This window comes from Lampris incognitus, chromosome 16 (assembly GCF_029633865.1).
Source record: "Lampris incognitus isolate fLamInc1 chromosome 16, fLamInc1.hap2, whole genome shotgun sequence".
Classification (NCBI taxonomy): domain Eukaryota; kingdom Metazoa; phylum Chordata; class Actinopteri; order Lampriformes; family Lampridae; genus Lampris; species Lampris incognitus.
Window position 1 is genome coordinate 42,706,040 of NC_079226.1, and position 21,764 is coordinate 42,727,803.

Sequence of the window (21,764 nt, forward strand, 5' to 3'; positions counted from 1 at the left end):
TCAAAAAAGTGAGTAAGATAAAGTAAATAAGTAGATTGTGGATCTTTTATAATGATGTTCCCGATGGAGCTGATTAGATTTTCTTAATCTCTTAAAGTGATTAAATAGATGAGCCAGATATATGTAGATTAGTGCTACGTCAGCTTGGCAAATGACTTTTCTGAGAGGGAATCGCTGGTTGTTAGTAAGCAGCGTGTTACTGGTAGGGACACATTATGGTCCACATGAAGTTATGGTGCAAATGAAACACATGAATGATAGAACAATGTGTATACATGCAGCATCTCTTTATTGTGAATGTGTGTAGGCCTGAATAACAATCATGGGTCTTCATTGAAGTAAGTGGGCCCAGGAAAAGTAGAGCCTAATTAATAGAGCTTCCTTTAGACCAACTAGTCGACTATTCACTCAGACATCCTCCCGACTAGTCGACTTGGAAAAAACTGACTCTACCATATTTCTATTTTGTGTCTGTTATAGGAGCCCTTCACATCATGTGTAAATAAAAGAATGTAAATAGGAAAATATTTATTTTGGCAGTGTGATGGTTGAGGTGATAGGCAGCTGTTTTAAGGAAACAGGTTAAAGGAAGTAGTATTGTAAATGCTCATAGGTATCAGGAAAACCCAGTTCTTACCATAAAGAAGACAATTTAATATTGGAACAAAGACAAAAGTCATTTGAAATATTTTGGATCACCTTGCCTTCACCAATTCACCACATCAGCACAATAAATATTGTCAATAATCATCACGCTGTGATGAATGGAACACAAACCCAAAGAGAACATCTCAGTTGGGCATTGTTATTGGATACGTGAAGAGAACAGTACTACCCCTCCAATGCAGGAGAGGAACAAGAACTTTGGTTTTCACTGATGGTCACTACAGATGTGACCTTAGACCTCACCTCTGTTCCGTAGAGGGGTGTCCATCTCTGAATGCAAGAGGTGGATCCATAGACCAGCCACTCTTCATGGACACACAGCTGGGTACAGGGGACTCTGGTCTCTCCTGATGGACTGGACTTCAACACAACACAAACAGACCTTTGAGTCTGACTGAAGATGTCATGATGACATCACTGCTGAGCTCTGAGATGGAGACCAGTCATAGACCAGTTAGAGATCCTCATCTTACCTCTTAGCTTTGGTCTGGCTGTCATGTTCCCCAGACAGAGTGGTTTTGGAGGTAGGACCTCCCTCCTCTCTCCCCTCAGACAGATTCATAGCAGAGTGTAGACCTTCACACAAACACACACAACATGCTGTGTTAGTTGGACACATTATTTCCATAAGCTTTTCATCAGAGGATCAGTTATTTGTAGGCTTGTCATCATTCATATTAGTAACATGTCACATACACACAGTGTATAAAATACTAGAACCCCCTGCTGTCTGCATCTAACAGACTGACCAGAAACATCCAGAAAGAAGGATTTGAAGCCTTGTGGACCATCGAGACCTGCAGTGACGTGCGGTGAGGTTCGTGGCTGGTGAGGCACTGACTTTTTCAGAGTCAGATTTACAAATATACGAACCCAATATAGTAGCTTCAATTCACCATTCATTTGGCTTTGTTTGTGACATCCGTTGTCTCGTCTACTTCTACAGCAACAAATGGGGCTGCATTAATCTCCTTTTTGATATCATTTCTTATCACATCACCGATTGCTTCAATTAAATCGTTCTGAATTCTGTTTGACAAGCCAGAAAACACAGCGGATATCTCCAAATGTCTAGCTAACCTTTCATCTCTCTCAGCAAAAGCACGTAATAGTTCTACATAGTTGCCACGATTAGAAGAGCTTGTACTCTCACCGTTACCACGAAATGCCAGTTGCTGTTTGGCTAGGAAGCAGGTTGTTGCATTAATGAGGTCTTTTAAAACCTCCCGGGTTTCCTTTACCTTAGCATTGTGGACGGAAATGTTTAGTCTCCGTTGTTCATCCAAAGCCAAATCTATTCTTGGAGATCCAAAAGTTTTCAAAGCAATTTGGCTTTGAATATGAGTAGTGGATCTTTCATGTTTGCTGAGGCGTCTTGGTAGATTTTCAAGTGACAAAACCCTGTGTTAGTTAGTCCAGCCATTACCGCGTGTTGAGGACAAAAGAGCGGGAAAGCAGAAAAGGCGGGTTCTTGTAGCACAGCCACACCGCCAGTCTTGTCGGGTGCTCCACCACCACCGCTCCGTTTGAAAAGAGCGAGTTATCTTCTGTCCCGTTGTTTGGATCAAACCTTTTAGCTCCGGCATTGGTCTTCCATCATCTATCACTTCGCTTTTTGATTGAAAGTGCAGTTTTGAGAAACGTTTGAGCTTAGATAGAGAATCTACCATTGTTGCAGTCAGAATGTTTTTTCAAAATAAACGAACCGCTGTAGTGAACTCGACTCCGCGTTAAAGAAGAGCAACAGCAGAAGAAGAAAGCGTCCTGTAACCCCGTGGGCTCACGCATACGCCCCCTTCAGTGAGGCAGAGGTACTGGCTGCCTCATCTCGTGGTTTTTCAGTGTGGTTTTATGTAAGATCAGCAAGACTAAATATGTTATACACATACATGAAATACATTAACTATTTTAAGGAAAGTGAGGACATATAATAAAAGTGTCTAAAAACATTATATTGATGACAAACAGTGAGAAAGCAAAAGGCACGCGCTCAACCCAGTTTGTGAGGGATTGCGCAATCCGAGGTGAGGCTCCACTCCTCGCTGCCTCAATTCGCGTATTTCCCCTCTAATTGAACAGGATATATGCAAATTCAGCGATTTTGATAATAAAAATGATTTAAATTATTGGAATTGTACATAGATTACATTTATAGCACAGACCAGTAGATACATATTAATATTTATGTTATTTTATCATCATTTGTTTTTTCTTTTCGTGATGAAAGGTGACCTGCTTCCCCTGACCGCACGTCCCTGGAGACCTGGACTGTTTAACAGGTGGGTGTGTTAAAGGGGGTGGATCTCAGTGTTGGAAGGTGGTAGTGTTTTCTACACTCAGTAGATGAACAGTAGATAAAATGTACTTCAGTCAAACTTATCCAAGCTGTCAGAGCAGTTGTGAGACTTCCTGCTTAACTCACCAGCAGAACGAGGAGAGACAACACACTATAACCTGTTGGCTGCTGTTGGTTCTGTCTGGATACCACTGAAAGGAAAACACACAAAACATTCTCATGAAATGTTCATCTCAACACCAAAGTCAGACAGAAATGCTGGAAGTCATCATACAATGAATTCCAATGAATATTCACATCTGAAAGCAACACATAATGTTGGGTATTGGACCCCTGAAACTGGTTGGTTGGATGATTGACCACTAGAGGGCTCAGGTCAGAGAGCACAGAATCATCAGTTTGAGTTAAGTCCTTTACTTGCAGAGTGGTAATAGTTCCAGCAGTACAAACGGTACAGCATAACGGAGCATATCTCTATAGTTTCTGAAATAAACACAAAGAACACAAACGCATGACTGTCTGTGAGTTGTTACTGGTAGCCAGCATAACAAAGCATTTAAGCATCGCACAATGAAATCTGCATCCTCTCAGGAATCAGAAACAATTTATTGTCATTTCTTACATGTACTTGCATACACAAAGAAATGACAATTCATTTTCTCCCAGCCCACAGAAGTGCAACACAAGAAACGCACATCCAGAATTTCCCAAAAACAACACCACCAAAAACACACAAAACAGAGAACAAAGCAAAAAAACAACAAACAGTTAACAACACAGTCCACTCAGTGCAACGCAGTCCACAAGATTCCTCTGTCCACAGAACGAATTGTAGCCAGGATGACTGTGGTATGCATGGGCTAGCAGTTAGCTTAGCATGCCCCGCTTCCGCGTCCTGCTCGACCGTTCTCGTTGTTTCCTACCCGGCCCGGGCGCAGCTCCAGGCAGGGGCTGTGGTCCCTGGACCCATCGTACGAAGCAGACCAGGCTCCCTCAGCCGATCCAAAGCTAGCTCTCCCAGGCAGACACCTGCGACACACCTGGTGAACTCAGGTCCACATCAAGTCAAACAGACCTTCTTGTTGTGGTTTCACCGCCCCGAGCTGCCTCCCCGGCACGTTCCCGCCACTCCTCCAGCTCGGACACGCCGGGAACATCCGGGAGCTCGGTTCGCGCTCTGAGGGGACGAGCAATGCGCTGCACCAGGTGTTGGCCATCATCCATCAGGCGCACCTGCGGCAGTCAGGCAGCCTCTACCAGAAGCCTCCCGGACCGCCTTTCTGGACTTGGACGTACTGAGCCCTGCGGTGAAGCTCTGACAAGCCTGTTCCAGTGACTCCTGGGCACCCTCTTCTGTGTCTGTTCCCACGCTGCTGTTTTGTTTCTCAGTGTTTAACTCCCGTGTTCCTGTTTTTCCTCTCGCTGTTTTTGTTTCCCTCCGCAACTTCCACGCTCCCCGCGTCTCCCTCGCCCATCGTCCCCGGCGACCATCACGTCTCCCCGGACCCCCTCCGCGTCTCTCTCCCTGGACCCCTGCCTCCGCGCCTCTCCCCCTGGACCCCTCCCTCCGCGTCTCTCTCCCTGGACCCCTCCCTCCGCATCTCTCTCCCTGGACCCCTGCCTTCGGATTTGACTTCCTGGATCACGGACTCGGACTTCCTCGGACAACCCCTCGCTCAACGGATTTGGGCTTTGGTAGCCAGGCGCGCGCACATCGTCTCAACACCCCGCCAAACATCTCTCCATTATTACACGTAGGACAGATGTTGCAAGTTAGACACCAGCTTTCATTACACACACGTAGTATAGCACACATCTCACAAACAGACCCGCTATCCGCACCATGCAGCCCCTCCCCACCTCAGATCCACTCCCCTGTTATTATTTTGGGGCAGTTTGTTTGCTTTATCCTGCATTAAAATCGCCTTCGGGTTTCTCAGGACTCTGTGTCCGTCTGCCTTTGGGTTTCGTTGCGCTGGCCTCTGGTCTTCATTTGAGATCCATAAGACTTCTATCTTCATCCGTAGAGGAAACACAGAGAGAAGATGCTTCTTGTTCTCTTTGGTCTGTCCTGGATGTCTGTGGACATTTGACCACATCTTCCTAACTTCAGTATCAACGTCTAGAAACGTCAGAATGACATCAGACCAGTCTAACCAGTCTAACCAGTGGTCGGGTCTAGTCTGTGCCAGACAAACCACATATCAGGTAGTTTAGTTTATCTGCGGCCACTACACAGAAGATAAGGATCGCATCTTGGGCAGTGGACTGAAGAAAAGCCTCAAAACTCAGAAATGACACTGAGGTGGAGAAACTTTTATCAATTCAAAATTCAGCAGCTGAGGTAGAAAGTCAATGTTGTGAAAATCTGTCTGACATGACACAAAATCACAGCTCCAGAACATCACAAATAATAAAATATTACTGAGGGGAAACCAGAGAAATGGTAAATTCTCATGTTTCTGTATTGACACATCTGGTTTGGTAAATGGTTTCCTGTGGTTTCATCAATTCTTTGCGTGATTAATAATAATAATAATATAATTTGATTTATATAGTAGCTTTCTAAAACAATGTTACAAAGTGCTTCACAAAAACAAAAAAATGAACAGACAAGGCAGGAATAAGAGTAAGATCAAATAAGAGTGAAAATAAAAACGGTAAAAATAAAAAATATCAAACATTTGTAAAAAAGAAAAGTTTTAAGACGAGATTTAAAAGAAGCTAGAGACTTGGTTTATCTTAGCTCAGCAGGAAGAGAAGTCCATAGGGTGGGGCTCCAAATTGAAAAGCCCCCTCACCCTTTGTAGCCACAAGAGACCTGGAAATAACCAGCAGGCCTCCATCTGCAGACCTTAATGGTCGAGGGGGCACATACCAAGTCAATAAATCACAAATGTAAAAAGCAGCAATACCACATAAAGCCTTAAAAGTGAGCAGTAAAATTTTAAAATCAATTCGAAGTACAACAGGGGGGCAGTATAGGAAACATAGTCAATATGTGTATGAAGCCTCAGAAACGTTCAAAGTGCTGCTTTCTGGTTTAGAGGTCTAGAGTGTTCTTCACCAACAGGCCTCGTCTCTGGTCCGTCTTTTCTTGATGACAAAGCTCTTGAACGGGTTTCAGTCAAATCCCCCATTAAACAAGCGGCTTAGTCGTCTTTAACATGGTCCCAGACACGGCTGTGTTAACAGTTGTTCACTCTGACAATGTGTTGAACAGAAACATCAGATATTAAGAGTCGAGTCAAACAGCAGAGTGAGTGTGGAAAAGTCCAGTCAAACTTACATTATTCTTATTGTCCCCTAAATGAAGCAGGAAGGCGTCGCCAGCAGCAACAGAGACCCACTGAAACCACGTCACGCAAGAATGTTCCACTATGACGCTGTTGTGTTGCTGTGAAATACATCCACTTTTACTGCTCCTGCTGCTAAATATTTCTACTGCGAGGCCTGAAAGCGAAAGTAAATCTCACAAAGACGGAAAGAGAGAGAGAGAGGAGGGGAGAGAGAGAGAGAGGGGAGGGGAGAGAGAGAGGGGAGAGAGAGAGAGAGGGAAGAGATGTTTTATTTTAAAAAGGAACATTTATACAGAACACATTACAGTCAAACACAATCATCTCTTTATAATCCAGCTCATACAACAAAAACAGTTTCAGGAAAAAAGAAAAGACCATCGAGTAGTCTATAAACAATCTAAACAAGTATTTGTAAAAACAGACCTTCAAAATAAAATAGCCTGTATCATTGAGCACGCACACACTTGGTCGAGATTTCTATAACTGAACTTTATTTGCAGGTCTCTGCACATACATACAGGCAGTAGCTGTATAGCGCCCCCACAGGCCACTATCGGTACATCTCCCTTTTTCTAAAGATTAAGATAAAGTTGATCTTAAAGAATAACAGATGATTATCTTCAATCTGTAACAGTACAATTATTACACTTCTCTTTACCCCCCCCCTTTTTTTCCACAAAATTAAACACTGCTTTGGAACCATACAGCATAAATTTACAAATAACATGAGTCCAGAACCCAACATGACCCCAAGAACAGAACTCCCAGGCTGCAATAAAAACACAAAAATAAAAAAAATAAAAACCCACTCTGTGTGTGTTATTAGCACTCCTCTACAAGTCTCCTAGGTCTGACAATGGTTCTACTTGGCCTTTGAACCCGCTCCACCCCTGGGGATGGTGGCTGAACCTGCTCCCCCCCAGGTGAGGGTGACTCGACGACAGGAGGGCTGTCTGTGTCTGATTGAGTATGCCCCCCTTCTCTTTGCCCTCCTGGAGCCTCCCTGTCATGGCCATTCTCTACAGGCTGTCTTTCAGAGCGTGGAATCTTCAGCAGGTGTCTCCGGTTCCTGCGGATCGTGTTGCCACTCTTGGTAAGTACCTCATATGATCTTGGAGCAGTCTCTTTGAGGACTTGTGCGACTGGTCCCCATCTTCCATCGCATCTGACTCTCACTAGGTCCTCTCATTCCAGAGGTCCCAAGGGCCATGCTCTTTTGTCATAGGCCTGTTTGGACCTGTGCTCTCTCAGTGTGCACTGGTCAGCACGCTGGAGCAGGTGCTCCGCCGACGGCAGCTTTGTCTTGAGCTTCCTGTTCATCAGCAACTCTGCTGGCGAGCGGCCACATTCCAGTGGTGAAGCTCTGTAGTTGAGGACGGCCAAGTACGGGTCATCACCCGCTTCCGCTGCTTTCTTTAGCAGCCATTTGACGATTTGCACTCCCTTTTCCGCTAGACCATTTGACTGCGGATACAGTGGGCTTGACGTTACATGCTTGAATCCATACTGTTTAGCGAAGTCTGCGAACTCCTGACAACTAAACTGCGGCCCATTATCACTTATTAGGGTTTCTGGAATACCATGCCTTGTGAAAATGGACTTAGAATGAGTGATCACTTGCTTTGCTGTACTATCAGACAACAGCACATATTCCGGATAGTTTGAATGGTAGTCAACTATGATTAAATAGTCTCTCCCTTTCAGCTGAAATAGGTCTACACCTACTTTTCTCCATGGCTCGGTCGGTTTGCTATGAGGCAGAAGCGGCTCTCTAGGCTGCATATACCTATGCTGTTGGCATATCTCACATCGCTGTACTAGAGTCTCAATATCTCTGTTCATGTATGGCCAAAACAGTACATCACGAGCCCGCCTCTTGCTTTTCTCGATTCCCAAATGGCCCTCATGTGCTAACTTAGCCATCTCTGATCTCATGGAGCTGGGAACTACTATTTTTTTTACCTTTTAGGAGTACCCCATCGATCACTGACAGTTCATCTCTGGTGTGGCGATATGGACTTGGCAGTATCCTGGCCTCATCTCCTGGTGAGAGGATGGCTGCTATGACATCCTGCAACTCTCTGTTGCTTGCCGTTTCCTGCGCGAGCTGGGCCCATTTCTCGTTTGATGCAGGCAGCTGGCCTTTCACGCAGTCCACGTGGATTTGCACCTCCTGCTCCGGGCCGTGTCCCTCAAACTCGTTCTGCTGAGAGCGTCTGCCACTACTAAGTACTTTCCCGGAGTAAACTTGAATGTCATGTGGTACTTCTGTAGACGTAACATAAGAAGCTGGATGCGTGGCGGTGCATCCCCAAGTGGCTTTCTGGAAATGGCAATAAGCAACTTGTGATCAGTCTCTAGTATTATTTCCCTGCCATAGATATATTCATGGAACTTTTCACATCCGAAAACTGCGCCTAATGTCTCTTTCTCGATTTGTGCATAGTTGTGCTCTGCAGGTGACATTGTTCGGGATGCATAAGCAAGAGGAGACCATTGTGTGCTGTGTAGTTGGAGCAGCACCGCCCGAGACCCTCTGATGCATCAGTTGAGACTTTGACCCGTTTGTCAACATCATAGTATTTTAACAGCGGCTCTTTGATCAGGTTGGCCTTTAACACCTCCCACTCGTTTGCATGTTCGTGCTCCCACTGCCATTCATTTTGCTATTCCAGTAGACTACGGAGGGCCTTTGTGTTAGCAGACATATTTGGTATAAACTTCCCCATGTAGCTGACTAGCCCTAACACTCTTTGCAGGTCTGTTTTGTCTTTTGGCGCTGGCATCTCTACTATCGCCCTTATCTTTTCTGGATCAGGCTGTATCCCTTCTGTGGACACCTTTTCACCTAGGTAAGTAACCTCTGTCATCCCAAACTCACATTTCGACTTGTTAGTTTAAGCCCTGATCTACGTGCTTGTTCTAGCACCCCGCGTAATCTCTCGTCATGTTCGTCTTTTGTTTTGCCCCAGACCACTATGTCATCAATAAACACACCCACACCCTCCATACCATCAAACAGCTGCTGCACTGTTTTGTGGAACACCTCTGGAGCTGAGCATATCCCAAACGGTAAGCGAAGAAAGCAGTGCCTTCCAAAAGGCGTGTTAAAGGTACACAGTTTGGAGCTGTATTCGTCTAGAACGATCTGGTAGAACCCTCGCGCCGGCCATAGCACTAGTGATGTCTGAGTTAGTTGGTAGTTTGTAGTGTTCTCTTTTGATCCACTTGTTCAGGTCTTTTGGGTCTATACAGAGCCTTAAGTCACCATTCTTTTTCTCAACTATTACCAGAGAACTGACCCACTCAGTCGGTTCCTCTATTTTCCTCACTATGCCCTTCTCTATAAGGGATTGCAGTTCTGCTTTCAGCCTAGCTTTAAGGGTCACCGGCACCTTACTTGCCGCGTGGACGACCGGTTCTGCATTTGCTTTTAACTGGATTCTGTACTGCCCAGGTAGGCATCCTATACCCCTGAATACGTCCCTGTATTGCTCTCTTATCTCCTCTGTGTCAGCTACAGTCTCATGCTGTTTGTCAGCTGCACCACTAGATGTCACTATAGACCTGTCAACTACATGCACTCTTTTGCTAAGACCCAATCTCTCACAGGATTTCAGACCTAGTATGGGCTGTCTATCGCCCTCAACCAACACAAACACAGCATTAACAGAGCGCCCATCCCTTGACAGTGTGACTCTACATACCCCTTTTGTAGGAATCGGTTCATCGTTGTACGTTCTCAGATTTACCTTTTTCACATGCACTTTTGGCTTCTTGTACAGTTTATTAAAGTCTTTCATCGTCAGTATGTTCACCTGAGACCGTGTCAAATTTCAGAGGAATTGTCGTTCCGTTGATTTTCAGATTGGCTTCTGTGTCGGTCGTGTCGGTGTCGCTGCCTTGCACCACCTGTACCGTCTTCTTTGACAGGCAGCACCGGGAGTATTAATTCTTCTTTCCGCATTTGCGACAGTCCACACCGTAAGCGGGGCAGTTATTCGGAGCGTGTTTGCCCCCGCAACTGACTTTCCGTTGCTGTTCCTTTTGCTAGCGGCCCTCTCATGTACCGCTGCTGCTGCTGCAGCTTCGGGCTCGAATGATTTGAGCTGCATCTTGGTGCTCTCTGACGCCTGGCAGATCTGTACTGCCTTCTCCAGGCTCAGATCGGACTCTTTGAGTAGTTGCATTCTCACTTTCTTGTCGAAAACGCCGATAACTATCTGATCCCTTATTAGCGAGTCACACAATGTGCCAAAGTTGCACGACTGGCTTTTCAAACGCAAGTCCGTGACCAACTGTTCAATGGGTTCTGACTCAGCTTGTACTCTGTTGCGAAAAACATACGTTCATATGTCTCGTCCTTTTTTTTTTGCGTGCAATATTCTTCAAACTTTGCTAGCACTGCATCGTACTTTTGGTCGTCGCCCTCCTCAGGAAACTGAAACGTGTTGAAAACGTCCCTCGCGGCTCTGCCTGCCACTGTGAGAAGCAATGCTACCTCCGACGTTCGTGTCTCGCATCTTCCAGACCGATTGCACACACGTACAACTCAAAACTTTGCTTAAAAGCTTTCCAATTCTCGTGGACATTTCCACTTAACTTCAACTCCTCTGGCGATCGAATGTTGTTCATCTTTGTAGGCTAGTTTGACCTCACTCTGGTACCATGTATCATTGAGCACGCACACACTTGGTCGCCATTTCTATAACTGAACTTTATTTGCAGGTCTCTGCACATACATACAGGCAGTAGCTGTATAGCGCCCCTACAGGCCACTATCGGTACATATCCCAACATAACAAACACACATTCTCCTCAGGGGTTCGTAGCAACACAACATCCTGTCGGTAGACCAGCGAAACTCAACCCGCGGCTCCTTAACGACTAGTTGCGGCTCTTTTAAATCCTACTTAAAAAAAATAAAACTAAAAAAAACGGTCACAAGTCACATCAATCTATTACGCTCCGCCCCTCAACCGCCCGAACAACCAATCACAATTTCTCTCAGGTCTCGCACTCCGCAGGCGCGCGAGACAAGCGCAAACGCAGTCCCGGCGGGAAACCCGGCGCAGCAGGAAGGTAACATGGAGAAAGAACACAAGGAGCGCGCACATGAGGAGCAGTGTCCGCCATTTAAAGAGGACTGCGGACTCGGCTTCTTCTTCGTGTCCAGCGGTTCGGGGAAATTAATCTGTCTGCTTTGTGATAACGTCACTTCGCAACTGAAAAGGTCCAATTTGCAGCGCCGTCACGAAACAAAACACCCAAGGTTCAGCACCGATTTCCGAAAGGTTGCGCTCTAAGGGCTGAAAACCTGGCGGGGCTCAAACAGAAGCAACTGCTCAGGAAAACTTCTTCCACACTTTACTGGTGAAACAGCGCCAGAGGCGTCCCACAAAATCACACAGGAGCTGGTGAAGAAGATGAAGCCGTAGACTGATGGAGAACTGGTGAAGGACTGCATACTGCTCGCCTGTTCAACGCTGCTTCCCGAGACAAAGACCTGGAGCGAGAGGTAGAAAACCTCAGCTATGGGATTCTACTGTGGCCAGGAGGCCATCAGACATTTCACAGAACACTGAACATATTCTGAAGGACAAACCGCCACGCTCGGTTCGTCCGCGTTGCAGTGGACGAAAGCCTGGATATCAACCAAACGACACAACACTCATCTTTGTCCGAGGACTCAACAGGCATAATTAACTGCCATAAATATTATATATGTCATTTTCTTTTGATTTTGTGTATGTATGTATGCCTTGATTTATTTTTATCGTAATGTTATCGTTATGATATGAATGTTAATGGCTTTGTAACGCAGCGCAGGAACTACAAATGCAATGTTGCACACGGGCACTTTAGGGTGTTGCAATGCTTTGTGCCAAAACAACGTGAAGCGGGACGGTTGAAAAGTTGCCGAAAGATTTTATTCTTAAGGTGTCTGTTTCATTTCCCATTTGGAAACCTTACGCTGAAGTGGACTCATCCCCTCATGGTTCTGTGCAGACAGCGAGGTGTGTTCTTTATGTTTATGTCTCGTCAGGTATTTGATTTATAAAGTTTTTACAGATAAGATCTCTGCTATTAGGGCCTCACCATCCTCTTTGGCCTCAGATCCTGCTATTTATTCTATTAGTCCATGGGCCAGAGCCCAAAATTTCCTATTTCGGTACACTCAAGGTGGCAAAACTTACTTATAATTTTTGAAAGGATCCATGTCTGTAGATGATATTTTGGTATGATAACCATTCCTGAGTGGCAGCTGTATCACAGTTATCAACTCATGAAGTTAACCACCCCCTAAAGTAAATTGCATTTTAGACGCTGGTGCATATCCTGGTTTAGCCTCATGGTCAGGACATTTTTCAATGTTCTATATAATATTGTCTTTGGTATCATTTTAAAGGGGACCTTCTTAGCTTTCATTCAAGCCCTGTTGTGGATATTTCTCACAAATATAGAGGTCACTTGAGCTCTTCAACCCGTCAATAACACACATCTTTCTGCAATGTTCGCCTAAACTATATACTTTCTTTTAGCCCTGTGGCATCTAGGAATATCAGGGACACAAAACACAAAAACTGGAATACTCACAGGACTGTAAAGATTCAGGAAATGTATAATATACCCATACTATTTCATTGTGTGAGGTGATTGTGAACCTTAAATTAGAAGGGCATTATTACTAAGAAACTAAATAGACCAAAGCCAGTTAGTCCATGGGTCAGACCAGATATCGATATCACCCAAGGTGACACAACTTCACTGGTGCCATTTTATTTGGTACACTAACAGAAGTAAAATAATACATGATAACCTTTCCAAATGAGCAGCTATTTCATTTTTCTTTCAGGAAACCTGTTTCTGTGCCTCTCACGATTGTGTATTTGCCCAGATTTTTACAAATATAGCATTTCAACACCTCTGGTACTGATTAGCCTAGCTTAAACTCTGGGACAGTTCTTAGTTGGCCAACAACCAAGGATAACCAGTACTGTGTACTTCCATTCATTGTGCTAAGCTAGGCTAACGTGCAGCCAGATAGCTTTCTACTAAACACATATAGAGGAAACTGGTATCTATCTTCTTGTCTCACTCTGGAGAAGATTGTAAGCTAATTTCCCATAATGTTAGCATGTTCTTTTAATGTATATGTTAATATGATTAGTTAAAGTGGCTACGAGGAACTTTCATCTTGTGTTGATTTTAGCGGCCTCATGTGGACAAAATACAGCTGTTGCATAGCAACTAGGTAATGCATCTATTTGTGGCTATGTAAGATAAATAATGGTAATATGATGCTGGTGAAGCAAAGTAAACTTTGTTTTAGTAGTGTTCATACACCTAAGTTACATGTATTTGTTTGTATGTGGCGGGTGAAAACTGACTGAATATGGCCACTGGTGAACAAGCAAGTTTTTACCCAATACCAAAGCGCCCACGGGTGGAGTGCATTATCCACTGTTCTGATGATACAGATAAGCTGGTTTCACTACAAAGTGTCGACTCATGGAGAACTCTGCTCAGGGCAGCTCAGATACGAAATCATGCACCAGTTTTGAAACTGGCAAAAGACATTCCTGAGGGACAGATTCCAGCAATCTACTACCACAGAAAGTGTCGCAGTATCTTCACTATGAAGCAAATTCTTGATGGCCTCCTTGCAAAAGAAAAGAAAAGTTGTGTCTCTGCTGAAGAGAAACAATCTAAGAGAGTAGCTCGACATGCTCCAAGTACATCTAGGACTTATGATGCAGAGTACATATTTTGTCAGAAAAACAGCAAATATTCCAAGAGACAGAATATGAGAGAAGTACTGGTGCAGTGTCGAGAACTGCGAGCTGATGCAAAGATCAGGAGTGCAGCCACAAAGAAAAGGGACAGCAGAATCCTTGCCATTGTGAGTAGAGACCTTGTAGCAGCTGAAGGGCACTACCACAGGTCATGCTATAGACTTTACACCAAAGAAGAGGTTTCCAAAGGAGAGGTTGCCAGCAATGAAGATGATGATGCTGCAGCCCAGTATGAAGCTGCTGTGAATAAGGCATACAATGAGCTGTTCCTCTTCATCAGGATGGAGCTTTTTGGCAATCCTCAAGTGATGACAATGACTGATCTCTCTTCTAGACTGGTAGCTTCAATGAACTCCCAAGGCATTGCCCAAGTCAAGGAATCAACCAAGAAGCACATAAGGCGAAACCTGGAGAGTGAGTTTGCTGGAGCCTTGCAGATATTCCCTGATGAGAAAGGAAAATTCCTCCTCTATCCCGATAACTTGTCCATGAGGGAACTTGCCAAAGAAAATCAGTCTCTCAAAAGGGAGCTGCAGACCCTGAAAAGTGTCAGTGCACAAGATGTTATAGCCAAAGCAGCCATCAAATTGAGAGCAGACATTAAAAGTCAAGATGTTCCTCAAACCTGGCCGCCTGAAGTCAAACCAGAAGCAGAATGTCCTACCATTCCAGAGTCGCTCATTATCTTCCTGTACTCTCTACTCACAGGCTCAAATGATCCTGATCATGCACCCCAGAGAGTGCAGTGCCTTCTGCAGTCATTTGGCCATGACATAGTATATGCAGTGACATGTGGAAATACCAAGCCTTCCAAGCACATTGTTCTGCCATTCAGTGTCAAATCGTTGACAGGAAATGTAGAGTTGATAAACATCCTCAACCGACTTGGTCACAGTGTGTGCTATTCACAGATGGAAGAGATCAACACTGCCCTGTGTCTCCAGAAACTCTCATCATCAGGGAGTGGCATTGCCCTTCCAGCTAACATCCATCCTGGCATATTCACAACTTTAGCCTGGGACAATATCGACCGTCTTGAAGAAACTGTCAGTGGTGAGGGAACATCTCACAGAGTCAATGGGATTGCTGTGCAAGCAAAGCCAGTCAACCCACTTCCTGTCCAACCCATGCCCACTGTTCCCAAAACAAAGAAGAGAAGCATTGATGGACCCCCACCAATGTTACCAACTTACAATGCTGGACAACGGGTAGGGCCACCACAAAGCAAAAAGTCAGATGCCGATACTGCAGCCAATACTAAGCTTGCCAGAGAGAAAAACCTTCTTTGGGTCCTAGCACGCATGTCACAACAAGAAGAACAGTCAGTCAGCAGCTGGACAGGCTTCAACATCCTGACTCGAGGAGAGATGACGGTCATCCCCGACAATATAGGCTATCTGCCTACCATCAATGCTCCAGCGACACAAATGTCTACTGTCAACGAGGTGCTTAACCAGTCACTGAGCATCATGCAGTGCTTAGGCCTGAGGAAGATTGTCTGTGTCTTTGACCAAGCCCTGTATGCGAAGGCTGTCAAGATCACATGGAAACACCATGACAAGTTCCATGACATCATCGTTAGGCTTGGGGTATTCCACACCATCTGCACACTGCTGGCAATAATAGGAAAGCGTTTCCAAGATGCTGGACTCAAAGACCTCTGCATTGAGTCTGGCATGATTGCAGAAGGCTCAATTGCTGGTGTTATGGATGGCCGCAAGTACAACAGGGCAGTGCGACTACACAAGCTCCTGTATGAGGCTCTCATGCGACTGACCTTGAATGGTGTCCTGTCCTGGTTGGAAGAAACTCACAGGAATGACATGGTTCACCTGAATGAGACACTGAAGACCATTGACAGCCTTGGGAAAGAAGTCTCACAACATGCTTTGAAGGAGGTCCTCGAGAACAGCTCTTGTACACGCATCATGGATCTATTTGAAGTCTACCGTGAGTTCCTTAGAGGTGGAAACGGCAGCCTCTCGAACTTCTGGATGTCCTATTTGGACATGGTTGAAATCTTGTTGGGGCTCATCCAAGCATCCAGAGAGGGAGACTGGATGCTACACTTGGCTAGCATTCGAGCAATGATCCCATGGTGCTTTGCTTATGACAGGATGAATTATGCACGCTACCTCCCCTACTACTACGCCCAGATGTCTGAGCTGCCCATCACACACCCAGATGTGTACACAGAATTCATGGAAGGAGGCTTCTCAGTCCAACTGGGCTCCACCAATCCCTTTGGCCGAATCCCTGTTGACCAAGCTATAGAAGAAACGGTGAACAAAGACACCCAAACAGCTGGAGGGACAAAGGGATTCAGCTTGAAGCCAGGAGCTGTGACCAAATATTATCTCACAGCTGAGTATAGAAGCATGTACCTCAGACAGCTGAGAGACCTGACAGGTCAAGGCAGGTGCAAATGGTCTCATCCAGATCTACAGAGTCCAAGGATCAAGAGAGATGAAGCAGATGTCCAGTCTCTCATGGACCTTATGGAGAATAACTGGCTCAATCCTATGTCCCCTGATGATATTGATTTGGTTAGCCTCTCCACTGGCAACATGGCTCCACCTGATGTGACCATAGATCTCTTGAGAGCTCTCGAGAAAGGAGAAGAGGCCTACCAAGCATTCCAGCAAACAAGGTTAGATGCAGACCCACCACCTGTGAAATTCCACGACAAGATGACCAAGAAAAGTCTGAAAACATTCTCCAATGTCAGCACAAAACAAGCTCATGGAAAGAAAGCACAGGATGTGGTTCTGAAGGCAGATAGAAACCTTTTCAGTCACATGATCCTGGTGGCTGAAAGCAGGAAGGTGAATCTGAAGGATGTCCTTGCCTACCCATTGGGCCCACTACCATGGGCACTGGCAAATGCTGATGGGTCCTTACGAAAAACAAGCAAGGCTGCACTTGCCAGAGAGCTTGAAAAGAATGTATCTCCTGCAGAAGACATCCCAATCCCATCTACTTCCATCATTGATGGGATGAGCCTGGTCCAAAAAATGAATGGCAACAACAAAACCTTTGCACAGGTGCCAGAGTCAGCCTTGACCCAGGTCCTCCATGAGGGAGCACAGAGTGGGAGGATTGATGTTGTTTTTGATGTCTATCACCAGACTTCGATCAAAGATGCTGAACGACTGAACCGGGGTGGAGACATCACTCTCCAGTACAAGAATCTTGCAGTGGGACACCACGTCCAGCAGTGGAGAAAATTTCTGTGCAGTTCCTCCAACAAGACCAGTCTCATCAAGTTTCTGGTGGAAGAGTGGAAACTCCCACGATACAGAGCTATGCTGCATGGCAAGGTGTTGTACATGACCTGTGAGGAAACCTGCTACAAGTTGACAGAAGATGGGTGTGAGGAAGCAGCAGAACTGCACTCCACACATGAAGAAGCTGACACCCGTCTGCTCCTGCATGCATTGCATGCAGCAAATGCGGGCTCAAAGTCAGTTATCATCACAGCTGAGGACACTGATGTCATGGTGCTTTGTCTTGGCTTCCAGAAGGACATCACCTGTCCCATCTACCAGAAGTGTGGGACTCAGAACCGCACACGGTTTGTCGACATCACCAAACTGGCAAGTTCACTTGGAGACAGCATCTGTGACAGCCTAATTGGCTTACATGCCTTCACAGGCTGCGACACTGTCAGTGCATTCGCTGGTCGAGGGAAGCTGAATGCCCTGAAGATAGTGAGAAAGCACACTTCCTGCCAAGAGACTTTTAGTCAACTGGGACAGACATGGAATGTGAGTGATGAGCTGTTCCAGAAAATTGAGCAGTTCACCTGTCAGATGTATGTTGCTAATAGCAGCACTGCTGAGGTGAACAAACTGCGTTACCAGCTCTTCTGCACCAAAAGGGGAGAGGTTGAGTCCAGCCAGCTGCCACCATGTAGAGACTGTCTCTTTATGCATGTTCAACGAGCCAACTATCAGGCAGCAATATGGAAGTGCTGTCTGCAGGCTAACCCTGTGGTGCCAAGCCCTACTGAGTATGGATGGACAGACGATGAAGGCAAGCTGGCCATTTACTGGATGCGCTCCCCACCTGCACCAGATGTGGTCTTGGAAATGCTAACATGCAAGTGTGTGCATTCATGCAAAATGCCAAGCTGCATGTGCCTGTCAAATGGACTTTCATGCACAGACATGTGCAGGTTACAGACCTGCAGTAACCAAAAACAGCAGGATGGTCCAGAACTGGACTTTGAACTTGGGGAGTCAGATGATGAGAGAAACGAGCAGTTTGATGAATGACAGTGTGATGATTCTGATGGTATTACTGTGGTAGTAGTCTATTGATGCACAGGATGTTGATTCTGGACTTGGTTACCCAGAGCTTGATAACAATAATGTAACCATATTCACATATACCCATTACCCTACCCATTACCATTACATATACCCACTAATGATATGGGATTACATGTATCATTGACTAAGTATATGTAAATGTCAATGTTGTTTAAAATATTAAAATAGTCCATTACCTCACTATGGTATTCCTTTTTATCATGTATTTTGATTGTGTATTTAAACAAATGTATAGAGACCAGTTTGTGACCTAACTGGCTTTGGTCTAGTTCTCATTTAAGGCTCACAATCACCTCACACAATGAAATAGTATGGGTATATTATACATTTCCTGAATCTTTACAGTCCTGTGAGTATTCCAGTTTTTGTGTTTTGTGTCCCTGATATTCCTAGATGCCACAGGGCTAAAAGAAAGTATATAGTTTAGGCGAAAATTGCAGAAAGATGTGTGTTATTGACGGGTTGAAGAGCTCAAGTGACCTCTATATTTGTGAGAAATATCCACAACAGGGCTTGAATGAAAGCTAAGAAGGTCCCCTTTAAAATGATACCAAAGACAATATTATAGAACATTGAAAAATGTCCTGACCATGAGGCTAAACCAGGATATGCACCAGCGTCTAAAATGCAATTTAGTTTAGCGGGTGGTTAACTTCATGAGCTGATAACTGTGATACAGCTGCCACTCAGGAATGGTTATCATACCAAAATATCATCTACAGACATGGATCCTTTCAAAAATTATAAGTAAGTTTTGCCACCTTGAGTGTACCGAAATATCGTCTGGCCCATGGACTATATGTGCCCAACTGTCTTAGAGCAGTTTGAGCCCGTGTCCCCCTCCTTTATATCTGAGGTACTGTTAGGGTTTGTGGAAGACCCCAAGCGCAAGACACCAGACAGAGATGGGGTTAGCCGAAACTGGCGTACTTTATTCCTTGCGCGTACAACAGTCAAACACAGGGAGGCAATGAGCGACAAGAAAACGGGAAGTCCAAGGGAAAAAAACTCGCGGGTAATCCAAACGGGAACACGGCAGGATACTTCCACGGGGAAACTTTGCAAGGGAAACCATAAACCAAGGGCTGGGGTGAGGTCGGAGAGAAAAGCACTGTAAGGGAAGAGCAGCCACTACTGCGAGGAGATTACGGCACGAACTGACAACGGGCGCCGGGAGACCACCAAACTTAAGCCCCGCCCTGACGGCTAAGCCCGGCCCTGACGAGCTGATTGGCTGCCGGCGCAGGGTGGGCGGGCCGTGGCGCGGGGTGGGCGAGCCGCAACACTGTTCCTTTTCTTGAGGTTTATTTTTAGGGTCGTCTTTTGTTTTCATTCATTTCAAATTTAATTTTCATTGATTTCAATTTTTTATTCCTTTCGTTTTTTCGCAGGGCATTGTTAGTGCTTCTCCAAACAGCGAGTGATGATTGACAAGCAGACGTGACGTGACAGTCACTTTCCAACAACCAGCAACGAAGTAAAATTAAACTTCTCCTACCTTACCATGTAGAGAAGAAAAGTGAAACGAGTGGAAAACCAGTGAATTAAGCCAAAAAACACCCTCAAGCTCATTCAACACCCTCACTCACGCTGATGCACCCAACTTCCCAGCATGCAGTGCAGAGAGAGAGAGCAAGAGAGAGAGAGAGCAAGAGAGAGAGAGACTTTGACTTTTAAAATAACTTATTTACATCACAGTAAAAAAATAGTAAGCTAGAAAAACAAAATCTCATGCATCATTACTCAATCAAAATACACACACACACACACACACACAAACACACATGACCATAATGAATAAAAAATTGAGAACAAGTGACCCATCTTCACCTAGTGAACATAAAACATGTCTTAACCCCCACAAAGCCCTGAAAGAGTCCAGATTACTGGTCAGGGTGTAGAAAGTGTGCTCTATCCTCAAATGAGCCGCCACAAATCTTTCATACTCTGCACCACATCAGTCCAGCCCAGATCTCGCATCTGATTCTCCCTGGTCTTCCAGATCGCTAGTTTAGCAGTTCTGAACAGAAAATTGACTAGGACCAGAAGCAGTCTTTTTCTTGCCATGTAATTGGGCCCAAAAACAAATATGGGGATGGAGAAATCCCCACCCAACGCTTCAACCCATTCCCACAGTACCCTAAATAAGCCCACTAATATAGGACAAGAGACCACTAAATGCTCTAACGTTTCCCTCTGAGTGCAGAAAGGGCAGTCCTCCCCAGTGCTTGGATCTAGGTGAGCCCTATCTGTTAGTAGCTATTGCTCCATGTATAATTCTCCACTGGAGGTCAGCCATCTGTTTCTCAACAGGAGGCTTATACAGGACCCTCCACCTGCCTTTAGGGGTACAGTCTGAAGCAAAAACCTCAGTCCACCTCGACTCCCTGACTTCAGCCAGAGAGCGAAGGTTGAGTACATTCACACAGCTTTAGTAAAGCTGCTTCTTCCCACAAGAGCTGAAACTATCCAGCACTGGTGTATTCAGGGAAAGAAGCAGTCCGCTCCCCCCTCGCCATGCCCCAAATGCAGGACTGACGATTAGGAAGGGAAAAACGTACTCATCGTCCTCATCCCATTGGTCAGCTAGAGCACGATTTTCGGTAAACGCCCTCAGTGGCCCAGGCAGAGATTCCCAGACATCCTCCACAACCCTCTTCAGCACTCCGGAGGACCTGATGTTGATGATGCCAACAAGTGCTTCCAAGGATGTTCTTGTAAGATGGCCCAGTTTGGTAATGCCAGCCTCAACAAACTTAGTCCATACCGTCGCAGAGGAGAAGGTGGTATTCAGTGTCATTCATAACATCACTATGAGTTTCCTGGACAAACATGACGTCAATGAGCTTTAGCTTTACAAGTTCAAAAAGACATGCTCTCTTTCTCACGTCTCTTGCTCCATTTAGATTGAGTGTAGACACTTTGAAGTTGGCCATCGACACTGATGTGAGGAAAAAAAACATGATAAAATAACAGTAACCAGAACGGGAAATGATTTGTCTTATACTGCTTCTGGGAGCTGGCATCATTGAGCCGGTGGACGCTTCACCCTGGGTCTCAAACCTCGTGGTGGCTAAGAAGAAGTTCGGGGCCCTACGTGTCTGTGTCAATCTATGTGCAGTGAATAAGGTGGTGATCCCTGACAAGTATCCACTACCCACCTCAGAAGAGCTCACAGCTCAGTTCTATGGATCTACTGTGTTCTCCAAGCTCGACCTCAGACAGGGATACTTGCAGGTGCCTCTCCACTCCGGCAGCAGAAACCTCACAGCCTTCATGACACATGCATGAGTGTTTTGCTACACCTGGATGCCTTTTGGCCTTAGCTCCGCCCCTAGCTGCTTCCAGAAAGTCATGGTCTCTACGCTGGCTG